General features: G+C 46.2%; 1 long non-coding RNA gene across 1 annotated transcript in view; it reads right to left on the bottom strand.

Annotated features, from left to right (window-relative positions):
- Nucleotides 1-3260: 3260 nt before the first annotated feature.
- LOC107313311 overlaps nucleotides 3261-20481 on the bottom strand; it is a 105731-nt gene continuing 88510 nt past the window's right edge. Inside the window, exon 4 of the long non-coding RNA XR_001554916.2 lies at nucleotides 3261-10140. This is a non-coding gene — a long non-coding RNA (uncharacterized LOC107313311). The remainder of the gene's footprint in view (nucleotides 10141-20481) is intronic.

Below are 20481 nucleotides of genomic sequence, written 5' to 3'. Positions count from 1 at the left end.
ATGATCGACAGAAAACTGCTCAGACTGGGGGTGGGGAGACCCACAGCCTCACCACCCCACAGCAGCACTGTCACTGCAGCGTGCACCCATCTTCCCATGGAGGCAGCAGCCCACCATGGCACTGCTCTCCATTTTGGACTGGTACTGCCCGGGTGATCACTTGACATTCTTTGAGAGTGGCCCTTTTGATCTCTTACCGCAGAGCAACATTGGGCCCCTTGCCCTTCCCTGCCGGGTGGTGCTTCCACTCCCCCTTTGTTTCCAGCTCGGCGCACAGGGGAAGCCGTCTCAGCTCAGAACACAGATGCGCAGTGTGGGAAAGCGATAACTCGCTGAAGGACCTCAGGCTCTTCCCTTTTTTTGATTATCATTTTTAATAGGGGAGAGGTAATCAGCTCAATGCGCTGTCGGACTGAGCCCAGCCCTGTGCTGGCAATGATGAGTGGGAGCCATCACCCCTTGGTCACTCTGAGCCCTGCCACCCTTCAGCGCTCTCATTGTGCTGCAGGTCACAGACCTGCCGCATAGCCCAGCATTTTTCTTTCCCACTCTCTTCAGAGCACAGCCCTGCTGAGAAGCAAGGCAGCCACCTCCAGCCTGAACCCCTCCTGGACACGCTGCCTGCATTGACCATCCCCCACACCCTGAAAATACAGATGTTTACTAAGGGCTTTGGCACCACCGCGGCTGTGTCCTGGATGCTGAGAGCTTGGCTGGTGGCTGCCTCAGCTCCTGGTGGTGTTTGCAATACAAACACTCTTCATCTACTGCACGCAATTCCCTGCCGTTTAATAGGGCTGAAGTTCCCTTCCCGCCTCCCCTTTCTCAACCCATCAATTAGGTAGGTAGATGTGAAAACAAACAGCCCATGTGTTTTCTGCATCTCTAAGGAGGTGTAATGGCGCGAAGTGCTGGTTGCGTGCATTTACTGATGGGAAAAGAGGAGTTGAGAGGGTCTCAGCAGGCAGCAGGCTCTGTGTTTCCAGGAGAGCTGGAAAGAGAGCAGCTCCCAGGGCCAGACTGCAGGCAGGCAGAGCAGAGGAAGGGCTGGGAAAGAGATCTAAATGTGGCCTCAACCCCTGGAGAGGGGCCATGGTCAGCATAGGTCATCTCCCAGGCATGGAGTCCTTCATTCATCTCTTCCTGGTCCATCTACTCTCCTGCCTGCAGCTCTGAGGTACCTGAGAAGCCAGATTCAAAAGAAACAAGCTTGCTTTCTCTTCCCTGCCTCAATTACACACATAGCAGAGCAGTGCATTCCAGTTCTCTATGGAGCACAGCTCATGGTCAGCCTTAGCTAGCTGGCCTTGCTTCAAACTCTGCAGACAACCACTCAGACTGACCTGACCCCATATTTTCCATCCATTTCTAAAATTCATCACTGTACCGATACATCAGAGATGCTGATCTCCTACAGCTCTCAGAGAGGTCTCCAAATCCAATGCATGTTGGAAACCCATGCAGAGTACGTGGCACAGGCAAGCTGTGGAGGACTTGTGACATGTTGTGTTGACTTCTGAGTAACTCTCGTGGTGCAAAATCTCAACAAAGTACAAAATGGGAGCAGATCCACTGGAGCTAAGGGGAACAGAACCGCACAAGCATTGCAACAACTGCTCACCATGCTTGTTCTTATGCCCAATGCTTGTGCCATCACAGCACTGGGGCAAAGGCCTGCACATGCAAAGTGCTACAGCTGCCTGACATTTTGCCATGACCTCTGCCTTGCTGGCTCACATCCTGAATCTACAAAGATGGGACTTGGCAAGAAGTGTCACATCCCTTCCATCCTGAAGGCAAATGAATGTCCCTTTATATCACGGGTGTCACCCTCCACTGGCTGCTGTGCAACTCCCCAGTTGGCATGTTACTCCTACCCCATTTGCTTCCAGCAACTGAAATGCAGTGACTTGGACGAACTCCTGGAAGAAGGAGGGGGCACCAAACAGGTATCCATCCTGCAATATTGATGTGCAGCATAGGTAATATCAGCACTTGAACAGAAAACCTCTTTTCCGGTAATAATGATCTTTTGTAAGGTGGGAAGCAATGGTGGGCATCCTACAGCAATGCTGCTAAGGGAAGCTTCATTAAACTGACCTGTTAGAAATTCGCTTGAGGCTGCAAAGTATCACAGAATAACAGAATTGTAGGGGTAGAAGGGACCTCTAGAGATCATCGAGTCCAACCCTCCTGGAAAGCAGGCTCCCTACACCACGTCGCACAGCTCGGCGTCCAGTCGGATCTTGAATATCTCCACAGAAGGAGACTCCACCACCTCCCTGGGCAGCCTGTTCCAGTGTGGAACATGGTGGGTGGTTAAACAGAGGTAGGGATGCTGGTGCCTGAAAAGGTGCCTGCTTAGGACCTGTCTCACTCAACTGCACAGCTCAGCCGGACCTCTCTGCTGCTGCCTACTTCCTTCGGCAACATCAAGATCATGCATACCCCATTGGCCAGTGGTGGTGGTTTGAGCCACCCTAACAACACAATCTTTGTGCATGTTTGTACCATACATCAGATTGATACAGGCAGAGGAATCCTTCACATCGGTGGGCAGCATGTAGCCATATGCAGGCATCCAGCCACCTGCTTCCAGCCTGCAGAAGTGATGTCCCACCCCAGACAGCCCCTTGAAGGGACCATTCAGCAGGTTACCAGCCGCTGCCAGCTCACGCATCCCCCGAGGGACACAGCGAACAGCTGCAACGTGAGAATTCATTTCAATGAAACGCCAGCAGCATTTTCCAGCCGGCTGAGGCTGAGGACCAGATGTTCACCACGTGTCGCTGCCCGGGGCACATCAGGCCCCGTGAACATGCGAGGATGCAACCCAGAGCCCCTCACGTTGAGGGGTTGCCCAACGACATGCAAGCAGCCTTGAGCATCGCCTAGCTCGGGCAGGCAGCAGTGAACGCACTGCTTAATTGGTCTCAGCTGGAGGCTGCTCTGCGCGTGTCAGCACAATGTAGAAAGCAGGGCTATGGAGAGGAGATGCCGCAGCGAGCAATTAGAGCAGCCCCACTTCCCTTCCCCCTCTCCACCAGCCCTCAGCCCTGAAAGTTTGGTTGAGTTCATGCAGGGAGCACCTCTTACCACCAAATGAAATCAAGGCATTGCCACTGGTATTGCCATGCCTGCTGTGTAGAGCAGCTGTGGGGAGAACTGCAGTTATATCAAGCCAAAAGCCACACCTCCCCCTCTCCGTTCTTTTTTTTTTTCTCACCAACAGGAAAGAATCAACACAAGAAAACCCTTCGTCCAGTTCAAATCCAAGTTTATTAGCCTGTAAAAGTCTGTTTCCACACAGTAATCATAAGAAATGAATGAATGTTTATGGAGCACAGCATAAAAATATAGCGAGTCAGCCATAGGTTGGAGGTTACGTTGCTCACAAAAATTAATCAGCAGGTCACATGGCATTGCATCAAAAAGGCAAATCAGGTCTGGGAATGCAAACAATCAGATCAAAAAGGCAAAACAAGTCAGAGGAGAGAATCAGAAAGCAATAATTAGGTTCACAGCTCCTAATCTGGGTGGCAGATCCCTTTAGACCAGGTTATTTACCCTACTAATTTTCCAAAGCCATCTTGAATGCCAGTTTTTCAGCTTTGCATTAAACCACACATCCTCAGCCAACATATCAGCTGGCCAAGAACTACCCAGCCCTAGGCATGAGCATCAACACGAAGGCACACAAGAGACAAAGCACACTTCTCACAGAGGTTGATGGTTCAGACACCCAGCCAAAAGCAGAATCTCTGCAAGACACGCGGGCTGAGTTGTTCTAGGCACCACCCTGATATTCAAGCCTTCTTTCTGCCTACAAGGCCCCCAGCACCTTCACTGCAATCAGAAGGATCAGGAGGTTTGCCTGTCTCCCAGACCATGTTTACCCTAATGCCAGCCTCCTTCAAGGCTGCATCTGATTGCCAAAGGCAATCACAGGCTATAAAGGAGAGCACCCACATTACGAGAGGTGGGCCAGCAACAGGAGCTTCAGACCTGGACTAGTTCTTTTCTCTCTCCTCCCAAGGAAAAATGTCTAGCAAAGCAGCCCTTGATTTCTTCCAATTTATTTATTTTGCCTGAAGAAGTGCAGATGGCTACTGCTATTAACTCTGTAACGAGGGCAGATGTGGAGGAGTAAGGAAAGAAAGGTGTTCTCAGCTGGAGGATGCTTAGACACATTATGCACAGAGCTGGGGAAAACCACTCTGAATAATTAGTCTGGGCTCTGTTTGACATGGAAACATCTGACGACCTACCCACAAGTATTCTGACTGCTTTATAGCAAAGATCCTGCACTTAGCAAGGCAAAGAGGGCTTACACAGACTGATGAACCCCAGTTACGGAATCTTCTCATGGGGCAGTCAGCTTAGACTAAGAACTATCTTCAAAACCCAGTAATCCATTGGGGTTCATGCCCCAAAGCCTCTTTTCAGGGAATGGGCAGTAGAATTACAAACTATTCTGGCTTATTGAATAATGCCACAACTCTTTCACACAGTTTGAAAACTTAGAACAACAGAACCCTTTATTTCCTCAACATTGTAGCTTCTTTAGGCGGCACAGACTTATTTTGTTACAAGATTACTACACACATTTCGTTCACTCTAAGGCAAAACTTCCATTCTGCAGGTTCCTGCTACCCAGCCAGACACATCAATCCTAAAAGCCAAATGGTAAAGAGAATCAAGGCAATGGTGGGAAGAGATTCTGATAGCTAAGCTCACACTGAACTTCACCTTTCCTTTCTCAGATAGGTCCAGTGGCCTCAACTTCATTGTATTTCCTACTGAGATGATGTGTTTCTTTGATTTTAGGGCCATCTACCCACGCCCACCACATGCTGGCGACCAAGTAAATCCTTACAGCAACTTCCTCCAATTTCACAAGTTATCTAGCAAAGCCCGTGGGAATCCAGAGAGGACTGGATCTCCCAGAAAGCATGTGGCCTCATACCGCTAGGCCATTCATAATTTCAGACTTGCTCCTTGGAGAAATATCAGAGAGAGCTGAAATGGCTAGTGGCAAAAACAAATTGAGTCCAGCACAGCCTAGAAGAATTGAGCTTCTTGCAAAAGAATATTTTCCTTCCTCTTAATAGCTTCACTAATGAGTTTGTCAGTTTTGGCTTTGAAGAACTACCTACTCGTTGTTTGGGTTTGGTGGTATGTTTTTTTTTTAAGATTTTTTTTTTTTTTAATTAAAAAACAAAAGCTATAAAAAGCTAGAGGTAGTTTTAAACTGCAGGGTTCATATCTGGGGTGAGTTTTTCTCTGGAGCTGAGGGATATTTTTCATTCAGACTAGTATAAAACAATACTCCGGGGGGAAAGAAGTTGAAAGAGAAAGCATTAAAGGAATAGGAACTCAGAGACCTTTTCCTGCTTCCAAATCGACCATCTCATGAAATTAGCACATTTCCTCCCTGTGAATTCTGTATCTAACCCAGAGAGATCACTGATTGTGCCTGAGCAACTTGGCAGCCCCCTCTTCAAACAACTCAAGGCTCACTCCTGGTGCTGTCTAATGAGGGGTCTGGGTCTCACAAGAGTATATATCCTTATGGATTTTGATGAGAGAAGATGGGATCAAGGGAAAATACACCTTTGTTCCTCTTTGTTTTGTCGCTTTCTCTAAAAACCAAAAGGATACTCCGAGGCTCCCCAGAAAATCAGCTGGCATCAAAAGAACCTTGCAGCACAAGGAACCTACCTCTTCTTTCTACCCTTCTCACAGTCCTGCACTGGCACTGTGAGCTGATGTTACGTTCATGTGAGGTGTAATGGCAAAGCAATGACATTCCAAGCTTCATGACAATCAGGGGACATGCTACCCACTCAGCCACACACTCTCCAGCCCACTGATATCCTGTCTGTAGCACAAATGAAGAAAATGGAAAGGAGAAACTATTTCCTAGGTATAGCAGGCAAAGAACAGAACTTCAAACTGAGAAGCAGAAAAACAAAGAGAAGGATATTGCTGTCGTTCTCACACAAGCCATGCTCACAATCCCAAATGTCCAGCACTGATGTGACAATCCACCATCGGGTCTATGGTCTGCTGCAAGAGTTGCAGATGAGAATTCACCATCATACGCTCTTCCCTATGAAACTGACTGCTAACTCGTCACATCACTCCCACCAGTTCACCTCAATTATACAACAGAGGTCTGCCCCAAAGGGCTGAAGGCTTTTCTGCAATCTGTTCCCTTCTAACTCCACTTTTCATAGCCTCCGCAACTCAGCATCATACCCCTATTCTTACAAAGGTGGTATTATTTTTCTGCTGTCTTAAACAATCCAGAGCACAACGTCACCTGCAGGTACACAACTTATGGGGTTTCCAACGACTGCCAATTGCGAAGGAATTAGTTGTACAGCTACTGCACCGTCACTTCATAAGCATTCATTCCCAAGCGCCCGACTGAGGTCAGCTTTTTGACCCTCTTCATCATTTTGAGGATTCTTTTTTAAAAGAGGTTGTCATTGCTTTAGATCCCACAAACAAAACCTGTTTATGGAAAAAGAGAGATATTTTGAATACTAAAGTCCTTTATTCAACAACACAGAAATATCACAAAAACAACTTTACTGGGCAAATTGAATGTTTTTATACAGTTTTGTACATGCCCCATAAGTAATTTTTTTTTTTCATAAATACACTGTTTTCCAAAACTGATTTTTTTTTTCCATAATTGCACAAGCATACATACACCTTACACAAATATCTATTAGAAAATTTAATAGATAACTGCACAGTTCAGAAATAGGAGAACACTGTGAAAGGAGTACATTTCTGTGGCTCGTGTTTCTGAAAAAAAACCTCCTAGTTCCCTGCAATTGTGAAAATGGAGTACTTTCTAACATAGGAGCTGTCTTTTATTCACTAAGAATACAGTAGAGCTCAGCGTGAAACTGCCAAATTTAATAAAAACAAAATCTGAAACATTTAGCCGTTACATGAGAATCCACTGTTTGATATCACTATGCATCTAACCATGATCAAAGACCCACTACTGCTTTTTGCTGAGTGTATTCGACCCTGAATGGTATGTTCATTTAACTACTTTCTTTCTTCATTATTTGATTACAGATATAGCCCATTTAAAGACTTGATATGCTTTAACATTAATTGCATGACTTACATACCAGGGGTTCTGCACAAAAGAGAGCATTTCCCCTCTTAGGGGGGGTCTGTTATTAATTTACAGAATGGTTATGTGTTCCTCCCGTTCAGACTTACCATTTTTCCTACATTTATCTGGGGTATGCCAACAATGCTTCCATTAGGCTTAGTGTTCATACCTAGAAGACTGTGAAATTGTGTTCTGCTTTTCTTTTACAACTTCTTACTCTTTTTTTTCTTTTTCTTTTTTTTTTGCCGTGTGAATGAAAGACATAGAAGAATACAAATTTTCATACTGAAAAATGTTTTTGGACTTTGAGAAAAGCACAGATTAGGTCTTGAGAACTTGGGAAAAAAAAAAAACAAAAACATTTTACAAATATGTATACAACAGGGAAGGCGGAAGGCCAGCAAAGAGATTTCCTTCTTCAAACATCCCAAACCAAAATGCTCTATGAGTACTACATCTCAGAAACACTGTTTTCCCCAAATCTAAAATTGCGATGGTGTAAAGGAACAATATCCAAAATGAAAGACACGTGGGGAAACCAAAGAAAAATCAACTCTTGATCTTTTTCAGTAATTAACAGGTTTGCTTGTTTGTTTGTTTTTTTAACCATTTTGAATTGACATGTAAAACACCACAATTACAATATACAGATCCATCAGTTCTTTAAAACAAAACGACAAAACAAAAAAAAGAAAGCACATCAAGACATGCAACATTAGGGTATTAGACAGTAAGTACATTGCTATGAATATTCTTTGTACACCTAATGTAGCCTGAATTTAATCTTGTCTCTACTTCTTTAAGAACAATCACGATTTTCCAAAAAGCAAGGTAAGCTTACCAGCCAGATGTGCAAATAAGGCTTCGGTTGATAAATCAATCAGCATTTTGGTAGAGAAGACCTTATAGAGCTTGTGTTGGTCAAGCGGTCAACAACAGAGGCCCTAACCAAAAAGTCTCAAACACAAAGAGAAATCTGTACACAGTTGATGTAAGAACAGACGTAAACCTCACTGTGTGGTTATCCAACTGATGACCCCTTATAAACAAAAGGGAGTGGCACTGAGACAGAAGCACTTTGAGAGTAACACTCCATTTCCAAAGTCATGCACGCAAAGACGTAGGCCTGTGCGTCCACCATCCATTCAGCTATGCTCCTCCAGATACAATGACCCACCGCTGCCCAGCCCAACCCTGCTGACACAAGTGGGTGACCTCAGGAGGCTCCTCCTGGAGGACCTTGGCTCCCAAGACTCCCCTGCCCTGCCAAAGCCAGCATCCCCTCACCCACACAGGCCCTGCATTGCCATGCTCCCCACCACCCCATGTGCTCCACCTCATGAGGGTGACTGGGGACCACAGGCTGGAGTACTGAGAACATTCACGAAGAAACAGCTGAAATGAGAGAAGATGTGGGTGGGCTGTGCACCTCTTATCAGTTATTTCCATGCCCAGCACCTGCTCTGTGAAGCTACTGGTAGTCTTGCTTTGTATAAAGCGATAAACCTATCAACTGTGGCACAATGGAATTCAGTTACTTTTATGGGATGGCCTTTTCACTCATGAATGGTATGGTTTTGTCATACCGAGCAATAAGAAGTGATGGTCAACCAGTGTTAAGTATCGCTAAGTTTCAGTATCCTTATTTTTCCCAGCCATTTCCTCCATGCAGACAGAGCAGGTAGGAGAGCAGCAGAGCACTCTGCTCAGGGCCTAAGGGAGCAGTAGTTTGGCAAAGCCGACATCAGTGGACCAAGGACCATGTAGGGAGAACAGGTCTTTGTTACTGTAGTATTTTTAAATTCAGTTTCATACCGCAAAAATAGGCAGGTTCTCAAATAAATACAACTGCAAGTGAGACCCAAACCAGTCCAATGGTCAAAACTCAACCATGAAGAGCTCTTCTTGGACCAAAAATATTGCATTCAACTTTACAAAACCTTTACTCCACTAACCAAAGACTTTACATAAGAACCCGTACACAGAGGGCAATGATGCCGAGTCTTATACTAAGGGCTCGTGCTCACTTCATTTTGCATCTTAGAACAAACTCTACACACATCCACATAGGCTGGGCACTTCGCCTTAGAACACAGTGAAAAGTGGGTCAAACACCATACAGCATTTTTGGATGGATACCCCTATGTAAAGCTCCTTTGGAAGCAAGGCAAGTGCATTAACCACTACTCTAATATAGTGCGTGAAAGATTAATCTTACATTTTATGCTTTCCCCTCTTACAACACCACGACGGAAGGTAATTGCTAGATGCGTCACAATCGTTTTATTTTGCAAAACTTGATATCAAGTCTCTATGGAAGGATGCATGGTAAAACAGTGCTTGCTGTTGCTGCTGCTGCTAAACAACTAGCAAAATAATATTTAAAGCTAGGATTTATTGCTCCGGATTTAACTCGCAGAACCACACCATTGTGTACAAACCATTAATCTCCATAGATGCTCAGACATGATTGTCTCCTTGTGTCTAAACACACAAAATACAAGCGGCTATCTGTACAGTTTACAGTACCGAAACACATATATTTGAAAATGAAGTATAGATATGTTACTTTTCAAAGATACATGACTTTATAGCAGGGGTTTACCCAAACTTTTTTTGTTTTTTTGTGGGTTTTTTTTTTTTTGTGTTTTTTTGTGTTTTGGTTTTTTTTGGTTTTTTGTTTTTTTTTTTACAGCCACTTTAAAAATAGACAACAACTTCACTAGTATAGCTAAGTTACATCAAAGAAAGAATCAGAGTACTGAATGTGAATAAGCTGGCCAATTCCCCAGGCTCCCAGATTTTTGTCTTTTGCTTTTGAGGAAACCCCTATACAGAAATGAAAATAGTATCTGAGTATATTCTTCAGTGGTAGACTAAGCAGTTTCTTAAAACAAGACTTTAGCTTGCCATTCACTTCGGACTGCCTTGAAAATAAGATACACTACTGCTTAAAAGAACCATCGGAATGCTTCAGCGCTGGGAACAGGTGTTCTCTAAAAAAAAAGCAAGAAAACAAGTTAAGCTTTCTTTTGTGGCATTACAACACTTGATTTCTTCTCTTTGTTCTTTCCCTGTACATTTCAGGCATACCCTCAGTTATCTAGGAACAGCACAATGCCTCACAAAGCTTGACAATTCATAGAAACATCCCTTCTCCAAGCACACCATTACAGGGTCACACGTGACACGTCTTAGGCAGTATGTAACACCCCTAGCGTGCAGTCTCCTTAGTTAGCTGAGCAAGGTAGTCATAGATGTGTGAACAACAATATCAAAAACATCTCCTGGGAAACAGACAGTGCTTTTGGAATAACCACACAACCCTGCCCAGCTGCAACACGGCACAGGGGGATGGCCTGTTGGCTGCAGACAGGTGGATTGCTTGCCAGTCAGGCAAGTGTTTTGGCAGGAGCACTTCTCTGGACAAGGGCATAACAGAGGCATTGCTCTACCTCCTCTCATTCCACATTTCAGTTGAAGCACAACCTTGACTTGGTGTGAGGGAGGGAAACACCAACTGACACTGACCAGTGGGGCTGCCCAGGCTGCCCACCCGCTTGCTTCTGCACATGTGCTGGGCCCTGGCCTCACATCATAGTTTGCCTTCAGGGCTGCTGACCTCCCTCCTCCCCCCACTTGCTGTCCCCACAGAATGGTATCCACCTGCATTTGGGTGTCTCACATGCATCTGAGTACAGGCCAATTCCTTTCACAGCTTAACACACAGTATACTATACCTTACATACTGACATACAGAATCACTAATGGGAAACAGCATCGCAGCACAGGAGATTACCCTAAAAGCAAAACCCTGGGACACAAGACTTGCTGGTATAGCTGACCAGGTATACAAATACCAACTTGTCTGAGCAGGGTCTGTGCTACCACTACATCTATCCCGTGTGCCCATGGAGCAGCAGCCCAACCCACACTACCCAGAACCCAGCCCCTCTCCACAAGGGCTGGCGTTCCACAGATCATCTGAACACCAGCTCCCACAGGCAGTGGGCTGCTTTGTAGATACACCTGCCCTCAGTGGTAAGAATTTCCTTGGCCAGCCTCATCAGCCCCCACCACAACCTGCAGCATGAGCAGCTGTTCAGGAACACTGAGGATAGCCCCAGGTCAGCACAGGCTGTAAGATGGCTGCTGAGCTCCAGCCAGGGATGTGGATTCATAATTCATAAGGAGGTCGGCTGCAGGAAAGGCTTGAGTTCAGAGTGGTAGGAAGCAATCACACGCCTAAATTGTTCTCAAAAGAGCAGCCAGACATGCAAATGCATTGAACTCAATATATTGTCTTTGCCTGAAAACTAAATGTAATGCTCCTCCATGGGTCCATCTACCTAAACACAAAAAAACCACAGCTAGCTAGACAGATTTAAAGGCATAGAGGCTGCAATGGCCTTTATTTATTTCCTCACAACATCAGGTTGAGTTACTGTCAGACGTTGTCATATCGGCTGGAAGGAAAGGTGCAATGTCTGATTAAAAGGTCATTCAGACCTTTAAGCACGTGGAATAGTATTTCTGAAGGGCAAGGCTGTAGTTTAAGATGTGTGCTTTCAAAAAAACCACAAGATACAGAATTTTGCATCCGCAAGCTAAGTTCTAATTACAGATATACATTTACAGTTAAATATCCACTGTGCTAACCCCCCAGTTTGGGAATAAATTTTTCATCCACGATAAATAAGAAAGCTTTTAAAAGGGGAGTAGGTGGCCCAAGTTAAAGCAAACCTGATTTATGAGATGATGCCCTTAGGGCTTAGCCCTGCTAAAGCCAATGTTATTTCAAGTCAAAAAGACCCTGCAGCCCACTTGGTGGCTCAGTTCAATTGCAGCCTCCATCTACCGCCTGAACAACTAAAATTGGGAGTCCCAGCTGGGAAAGGCAGCTCTGGAGGAGATTAGGGCACGCTGTGGCCTCGTGCTCTGCCGGCGGGGTATCATTATCCTGAGTGACAGCAAGGACAGATTCCCCCGCGCATTGGGTGAGGAGCAGACTGGGGGCTGATCAGCATTCCTGAAGGCAGCCGTCGCTGTTCGCACTGGTGTAAATGCTGACAAACGGCAGTCTGGCTCCCAGGAGAATGCTCAGAAACCCGTAATGCTGTAAAGCATGGCGGGATGGAGGATTTATCCCTGCGCAAGCCTGCTGCCAAACGACCTTCCTGCTTAACACTTGCTATTGCGTTTTCCTCTCAGCAGCTTTCACCAGGACATAAGTTTGCTGCAGAAGTAGAAGGTGCTTCTCAGCATGGTGAAGATTCTGAGTTTCACAAGGTAAAAAGGCAACTAGGACTGAAAGGACTGGGGTAATCCCTGAAGTTAAGCAGCAGTAGGAAAATCACACATGTATTCATCACCAGAGACTCTATTTTGACAGCTGACCTCTTCACTCTTACACCAAAGGTGCTCATTAAAGATCAGCACCCTCCACATCCAGGGTGACCGATCACCCAATGGATCCCAAGGGGCTACCCACAGGTCTACATGCTTTCCCAAGCCAGCCTCAGCCCCAGCTCCTGGCCACTTTATACCTATGAAACCTGATGGAAGTGCCCATGAGTCTCACAGCTGTTGGAAAGATTCTGCAGGCAGATTAGAATCAGGAGAGCCAGCCACTCCTGCTATGGATGCTGCTGTTTGGAGTGTACCCAAATCACTTTCAGTACTATTTTCTGTAGGGCTAGGGAATCCCTTGGGTAAAGGTGAACCGCATTCAGAAATAGAACAGAACACTAAAATGTATAAGAGTGCTACATGATGATGCCCTAATACCTTACCAATGTTAAAAGATGTTGCATTATGTAAGAACCCTTTGATGTTTGATCCAAGAGCAAAAAACCTCTTCTTACAGAAGCAAACTCACACACTGGCTACAGCAAATTATTTGTCAGATGTGGCATTTCTCTCCAGGAGTCCTGGCTAAAACGATTTGGTTCTGCAGAAGCCCTTTGGGAGCTATACTGCTGCTGAGGTATGTTCAAGACACGGGCAACCCAACTGCTTTTACAAACCTACACAAACACAGAAACTGGCAGCAGGGAAGGAACTCTGCCCTGACTGAATCCAAAATACCAATGGCAACGCAACCGAAACTGATTTACTTTCTCATATTTCCCAAAGCAGCAGGACTGGTGCTGGCCACATAGAGGAGAAAGACCTTAGGAAAGTCAGCCTTACAAACCCTACATGAGCGCTTCAGTCTGGAGAACCATTTCTGCTTGAAATCTCTTCCACAGGAGTGGCAGGTTGGCAGTTAGGCTACTGGACGCGCAACATGAAATCTGGCCCAAATATGTATTTTTATAGAGTTACACAGTTACACATTTGAATGCATATATTTATATATAAATGGATAGATACACATATACTAAACTAGAGAGAGAATTCCAGTGCTACATGGTGACCAACAAGTTCAACTGCGAAGTTGTGGTCCCCACATGAAACGCGATTTGGATTGATCAGCAGCCCAAGAGCAAACAGTGACTACTGCTGCCAGTGACTCCACAAACCTCTTACACACTTGTGAGGTTGGACTACAGAGCACAATGTCTACAGGACTGCCTGAGAGGAGCAGAGCCCCAGCAGTGAGCTCAGCCCCAAGGGGAAGCAGCCTTCCCCCACACCACTTACCCAAAGGCAGAGCCACCGGGAAAGGAGAGCAGCCTTTGGAAGCAACTGCTGCCGGCTTTGTTCCTCTCATAAATATACATTACCTACAGCGATTACTTTGGGGAAAACCTCCCGGCACTCACATCCAGCCCGCACAAAGTCTCCTTGAATGTTTGCCTTGAGGCAAGGAGGCTCTGGGGCACAGAGCTGGTGTGCGGATCCCCCGCCTTGTCCCCTTGCCGGAGCGGTAGGAGCCATCCAGTCTGTGGCCCCAGCAGGCACAGGGACAGGCATGGGGTCACACCATTGGCTGCAGCCCAAGCTAAAATCCCTCTTGCTGTGGCTGAGCCGTGGGCCTGGCTCTCTTCAAACTGAGGAGATTTAACATTTATTTTAAAAGCCAGCTTTATTTGCTCTGGGAGGACATGAATCTGCTTGCCGGCAGCTATTTTTCCACTCGCATTGCGTATCTCCTGCACCGTATTTGACACAAACCAGATTTAGCACACACCAGGTTAGGAAACTCATTTGGCTTTCCCCGCCGAGTGCACGAAGCGAAAAGCAAAGCTCTGCCATGAGACGCAGCAAGTGGCAATGTGAGACGAGCAGCTCATCTGGGGTGATTCCTCAAGAAGCCAGCTCCTCCCCAGCAGCTTCCTCAAGATAACCTCAGAAGCACCGGGTCCTGCTGCAGGGCTCAGCATGTGCAACAGCTCCTGGCCCAGTCAGTAGGGTGAACTTGGGGCAGTGGGTTTCTCCACATGAGAAAGAATGAGCAAATGTGTCTCTCCTTCACATGCAGCACACACCAGAATTTATATCTCTTTTTTTTTTGTTTTGTTGGTATTTTTTTGCTTTATATATGGGATTACATTTGAGGAATGGGTAAACAATCTCAATTTTTGATCTAAAAAGAAAAAAAAAAAAAAAGCATAACATCACTGGGGAAAACAGATGGCAAACACAGATCAGAAGCCATAAGGAACCCAGCCTAGCCCAGCTCTATCCCTATTGAGCACCAATGGCAGCACCAGCCATGCCAGCAATGCCACAGTGCCAAGCCTGAGCCAGGGCTGAGAGGGCCAGGGGAGCTGCCACACAAGGCCTCATCCTGGCAGTGGGAATGAACATCGAGCCCAACATGCCATCAGTAGAAAGCTGAGTAATGTTTTGTAAAGAAATTTGTGGATGCTGGTTCATTACTGTCCCACAGTATGGAGCTTGAGGCACTACTATGCAAAAGACACTACAAGCAAAACATCCAGACCGCTGCTCAGCTCCTGCTTTCACCTAAGACCCAGCAGGCGCCTTCTGCTGATCATCCTCTGTCAGACACAGCCAGCAGGAAGCAGGCTTTCTGCCAGGGACCTGCCCTCTGCCAACCCCCCTCACACACCACCTCCTAATCAAATCCATCAGCCCCTCTCACCGATCCTCCCCCCATGCAGGCTCATAAACTGCAATTCTTGTTAACATTCATTCTGTTAATGAGAAATCCCCACCGGTTCATCACCCAGCGGTACCAGCCTCCGTGCTCACGCTCTGACATCTCTATCACTGGCAAAGCAGCTGCTGCAGGGCACGGTGAGCTCGCAAAGGCTGGTCCACAAGCAGAAGGAAGCACGTTTCCCAGCGCCAGGCCTGCACTTCAATCTCCTTCCCCTAGAGCTGCTCTGCCTTCGGCATCTTTTCCTCCTGCACAGAGCCTCGCGCCAGCTACGATGCCTCATTGGTTAGCTAACTGCTTCTGTCCTCCGGGATTTCACACATGCCGTTGATAAAAGAGCCAGTGAAAAATACATCTATTAAATGCTTGGCCTCTGCTCGCTTGCTTCTTCCGCTGCAATTTTTTTTATTATTATTTTTTGAACAGAAGAAAAAGATGTTTTGTTTAGGAATCTACCTGGGCTGAGGCACTTCCAGAGACCTGCTGTGGGTACTGGCTCAGCTTTCGCAAATGCTGAGCTTTGCAGGCTGCCCAGCTGGAGGCAAAAGGAAAACCCCTGTACAGTAGGTTGCTGCCATGCCTGACCGGAGTGGAAAGCCGGACAGGACTGCATTTGGCTCTGAGCTCCATTCATTCCCTAGGCAGTATCGATGTAATTGGTAACAGGAAAACTGAGTGAATTTCCAGAACACACAGCATTAGCATGTTTATGCATCTGAAATTTTCAAGCATGACAATTAAGATTCATCTCAGTGATTATTTTCACGACACCATCATCTCCGCTGGTCACTGACCTCCAATTTATTTTACATCAGCTTCCAAGCAAGCAGCCAGTGGCAAACCCTGCTTCTGAAGCTGAGATGTACTGGTGATTCAGAGGAAACTGCTTTTATGTCATTATTGAGCTCCTGCCATCGAATCCTCTCCCACTCACTTCATGTCAGCTGCCTAACCAGACCCATGACCCTGCAGAGCACCTTTTTTCTCTTCTGCTCGATCTAAAACCAGCGGCCTTTGGTTCAGACAGGTACTACTCATTCTAGAGTTAGTGCACATGACAACATCTGCTGACTGCCTCTCCTTTTCCATGCCTGACCTCTTTGACAGCACCCCAATGATCATGATTTGCCCTCCTTGCACTTCTAGGCAGAGGAATGGACTCTCTGTCTCCCTTCTATGCCCGCACCTGCTGAGATCAGTGCACAGTGAAGGTGGCCCCACATGCAGAAAGATGGACAGCACCCAACAACATCTGCCATCAGGTATTACTCCTATGATGATGGAGTAAATTCTTTGAGTTCACATGCTCACATGCTTCTTGTGTACTCCAACTTCCCTAGGAGACGTTATACATGCCACCCAAGAAGACTGTAAGGCCAAGTAGTACTTGTACAACCAACCACCATTCTCAGCCCTTCATTTGCTAGCATCACCTCCTTCTTTCACATTTGTCAGTTCATTTGTACATACGCCTTCATCATGTCCTTGGCTCTGGAACAACTTGTTTGGATCATAAGAATCCTTCCACACCACATGCTCACCCCGGCACCCAGATCCTCTCCATAAATTAAACTCAGTTTTAAAAAAGAATGAAAGAAATCAGAATTCCCTATCAGTGACAAGACATGGGAAGCCCTGCTCACCTACTTCAAGGTCCTCTTCTGATGTGTGAAGCCTTGGCCACCACAGGCAGTAGCTGTGGGAAGAGAGCTATAGGTGAGCTGCTGTGCCTGCATCATTAATACAAGCCACCTGCTCCCAGCAGCAGCTGTGTGCTGCTTTCTCCCTATTGTGGGAGGTCTCAGCATCATTTTCAGCATGGCCATATTGCCCTTTCTGGCAGCAGAGCACCTTCAGAACCCCATTCATCTACCTAGTGTCTGACTCACTCCAGCTGAGGAGCAGCATGCTTTCTTTGTGGCTTTGCTCATTAGCACCATGCCAAAGCCAGTTCTGGGTCCTTTCCTGCTTGAGCACCCTGCAGCTGCCCTCTCCTCCTCGCTTGAGTTCACTCATCTGCATCCTGAACTCCCTGGGACTTCCCATAATTTGCCAGCGTTTATTAGGTTCCTGCCTCTGCCTCAAATTCTAACACTGCTTCTCTGCTTGCTAAGCTGCTGAATAATCCATTATTAGCTCCTAGCCAAAGGAAGCCTGACACCAGCTAAAAACAATCCCATACAGAAACTCAGCAGAGATCGCAGCCAGAGCAGCCTGGAACAAAAGGGAACACTTTCCTGAGATAGGAGAGGGGCTGAGCTTGAAAATATTTCTTTTGAGACTGAGATGAGGATAAACTCTAGCAGAGAAGAGGAAAGACTCAAAATCCACAGTGGCAAGGGCAAAGATGTTTGATGAGTGCAGCCCACTAAGAATACAGCACCCAGCACGACCCCCAGGCTGCCCTTATTTAAGTTCCTGTACTTCACTTGGCACTGCGGTGACTGGCTAAATATGGGGAAACTCTGGAAAGCTGTGGAAAAAAATCAAAAGGCTTAAACGCAAACCTGGCCATGGATTTTTATGATCTTAATTAAGAAGATACATAGGAATTCCAGTGAAGAGAAAATATTTCCCATGATGTCTGAGAGTAGAAGTTAACAAGCATGCTGGGATCTTTTTTAGCCCCTGCAGAGCTAAAGCTTCAACATTATTAAACGGCTGTCACATCCCAAGTATGGTGCAACACAGCTCAACAAAGGATGGCAAGCGCAGGATGCTCAGACAGGAGATGGCTTGAGATGATGCCACAGAGTAATTCAGGACAGGTGTTTGTGTGTGACTGAACATGACCATGGAACACAATTCAGGTATCCAAAAGAAGAGAAAAGACAGACAGGGCAGGCCAGGTTCCTAAACAGCAAAGAAGTATCTAACAAACCGTCATGCTTCTAGACATCATGGTTTAGTATGATCCTTCAGAGCAGGTAAGTTGTTACAAAAATGCAGATGCTACAGCAGCGGAGAAATACTTCCTTGTTGTGGTGGTACTCCTCAGAAAGTGAGGTCTGCTGGCAGGTTTTAAACCAGTGGTAGGTGCCTTGGGAACTGTTAGCAACAGAGATCAAGTCCCACAGACTTCCTTACGGGGACACAAGTTACTTTTTCATTTCTCCTAATTCACTCGGGTACGTTTGAAAAGCTTATCGTAAGCCTTTCCCTGCACAATCAGCAGCTGCTTCCCACCACAGCCAGTGATCAAAAGGATTATGCGGTATTTGGTGAGACTTTAGGGTGTACATTCGAGGTCTGCCTGTTTAGAAATGTCTTATTCATCAAGCCAAACCCTTAAATCACAAGCATGATCAGAGTTGGAAACCTACCATCTCCCCTTCCACTGACACACTTCCTTCTGGCTCTTTGGAAGGCACCTGTTCTCAGCCATTGCTGCACATCAAATGCATGACACGGAGTACAGAAATTAATGACTATCTTTTATTGAACTGCCTAGAGCACATTTCCTTTAATGCCAAAAACGGAGTACCAAGATGTTGCTATTCAATAGGGACTGCTTTCTGACATCCTCATCCACCCCCCAGGCAAGCCAAGCCTTCCCTGCGTTTGGTGTCAACCCAGCAAACAGAGTTGCATGGAAAGTGACCCCACAAAGCGATGTGAGCATACACATACAGACAGACAGAAATTGAGCCTTGCTCTGAATTGTTGCTTACCCATTCCCCACCCTGAATGAGCAGTATGTCACACAGTGCTCACCTATCTACTGGCTTAAACAAGGCCCTTCCTATGAGCAGGGTGTGGTGTGTATGGCCAATAGCATTTTGTACAGTCACAACTGGAGCAACATTTCCCCAAAGTGCTGTAGCTGACATGGGGTTCCAACCCACATTGGCTTCCATGCACAAATTCCAAAGGGATTCAGACCATTTGGAGGGAAAAGAATAAAACTAAAAAGCATTTAAAATAGTACTTGTTATTCTTATTGCAGCTCCAGAAAAAAACTCTTATCTTAATTTATCGTATTTCTCACGACACATACAACTTGTCCAGCCTAAACAATGCACATCCGTTTTCACATCCATTTCACGTCTATGTAGAGTTTAAAAAAAAAAGAAAAAAGTTTAAAAATAAGAAAGAATTAGAAGAAGACAAATGAATCAATTGCAGTACTGGGCAAAGCCCAAAGTCTGGCAGAGCATCCAGAAACCCCACAGCACAGCTTGCCTTGGTGTGAAGAAAAATCTGTGGAGAGCTGCTCAGTGCCATCAGGCACAGGACCGCCACAGCCAGTTAACCTCTCTCGCCACATGGACAGTTTCCCTGGCATATAATCACAGTTCAACAATTTAAAGCAAGTGATTCCAACACACACAAAAAGCAGGGCTTGTAGGAAGGAGGCCGTTCAGCCTTTGACTGGCCTACCATTTTTGCTGAATTACTTCAGATTTCTGTTCAGTTCAGTTACCAGATTTCACCAAGAAAATTCCTTAGGTGTGAGAGGCTTCATTTGGAACAAAAAAAAAATGTGCCTCTTGTCCCCCTCTTACAAAGCCCAAGGGTTGCTGTGCTGCATCAAACAGCAGCTCCCACATCACATGGATTGAATGCTGTTGTCACGTGGCTGGGGCAGCTCCTTTGCCATGTGAGCATCACGTGAAGAGAGGAGATGCAAGAAAATACGAAGCAGTACAATGGGTAATATCCAGCTTCATCTCAAGATATCCCTTGTGCTAGGCTTTTTATGCTCGGTAGTCTGCCAAAGTGCAAGCTCAACTCTGTAGAGCCCTCAGTGTCTTCCTCAATGCCATGTCTCCGCCGACAGCAATATGACACACCTTGTAAGCCACGGTCCTAGAGCAAAAAGCCCACAGGTTTGGCAAGTGCTCTGAGCAGCAGAAAGCAGGCCTCAATGAGCCATGATGACACGCAGGAGGCCTTGTATCACAGCATCCCCAGGCACCTCAACAGGCTGAGAGGAAAACCCAGCACCAGAGGCCTTGTGCTGCACGGCATTCCCAGCAGTCACAAACAAAGAGGTTAAGGGGGCTGCGTTGGGAGCTGGTTCTGTTGAAACCAGTCGCTGTGACCCTAACCTAGGTGAGGGATCTCAAGCTGCCTTCGGATGTGGCTCGGTGAGATGCCTCAGGTTTGGAGGCTGTATTTTGCGCTGGTATTCAGAGGCTGGCATTCCCAGTTGGTAACTTGAGGTTGGTACTGAAGGTTGATACACAAACTTTAATATGCATGCTGCTAATTGGTGAGGCTGCTACAAGTAAAGCAAGCAGTACCACCTGTTTGACAGAAGCCA

The sequence above is a fragment of the Coturnix japonica genome, chromosome 4, assembly GCF_001577835.2.
Source record: "Coturnix japonica isolate 7356 chromosome 4, Coturnix japonica 2.1, whole genome shotgun sequence".
In the NCBI taxonomy this organism is placed as follows: Eukaryota; Metazoa; Chordata; class Aves; order Galliformes; family Phasianidae; genus Coturnix; species Coturnix japonica.
The sequence above is the reverse complement of the archived record's forward strand: the minus strand, read 5'-3'. Positions and strand labels throughout refer to the sequence as shown.